Below are 845 nucleotides of genomic sequence, written 5' to 3' on the forward strand. Positions count from 1 at the left end.
GCCTAATTCCCTCACTGGCATTGACAGATAAGACTACTGACTTCAGGTCCCGGGGTCCCGGCTTTCCTCTTCTTGGGCTTTTCATTCTCTGTTAATTAGAACATTGGAGAAATCGTCATGATAATTATAGTGTCTAGACTTGGGGAACTGTGGGAAACAGTAAGAGAATATTTAATTGCAGAGTTGAGAAGATGCATGAAAGTGACAGGATTTTGAAAGTCTCTTCTTAGAACAAGGTGACACTGAGCTTGTTTCTCGGGATTGCCCTGAGGTTGTCTGTTAAGTCAGGGGAATCTTGGGTGTTTCATCTGAACATTTTGGGTTGTCAAAATAGTCATTTCCTGAGGATTCCAAGGATCTGTGGAGAAAGCTGTGCTGCAGTGCTCTTTATCAGCTTTATCCTCAGTGTGTCATCATAAAGTGTGGCAGAGGCAGGTACTCTCAGAGTTTTTTGCCCGGATGAAAAGATATTGATTCGTTTTTGGGGGGAGATAGAGAAAGTGGTTAGCATGAAAACCTGCCTTGCCAAGTTTGGTCATTCTATTTTTCCTTCCACAAATTCAGTAACATACTTTCTTTAGCCAGTTGGTGGAAGAACTGATACTACACTTTGATCTTAGCCAAAAGGCCGAGAAGCGATTGGTGGAAAAAATGAGCAGAGTGTTTTCCTTCCCAAATGTAGAGTAAATCCATGCTTATCAGTATCTAGTTAACTAGAAATCCCCATTAATCAGCATTCCTCCACTTGGAGAGGACAAAATGGTTGGTGTTCCAGGCCACCCCCAGCTGCCTTTCATCACGGATGTGTCACTATTGTTTCTGCTGATTAAGCATGTAAAACTAGC

General features: G+C 42.4%; 1 pseudogene; it reads right to left on the bottom strand.

Moving 5' to 3' along the window:
• Window positions 1–499: 499 nt before the first annotated feature.
• LOC111736869 lies at window positions 500–640 on the bottom strand (annotated as a pseudogene).
• Between the last annotated feature and the right edge of the window lie 205 nt (window positions 641–845).

This window comes from Pteropus vampyrus, unplaced genomic scaffold, assembly GCF_000151845.1.
Source record: "Pteropus vampyrus isolate Shadow unplaced genomic scaffold, Pvam_2.0 Scaffold22, whole genome shotgun sequence".
Classification (NCBI taxonomy): Eukaryota; Metazoa; Chordata; class Mammalia; order Chiroptera; family Pteropodidae; genus Pteropus; species Pteropus vampyrus.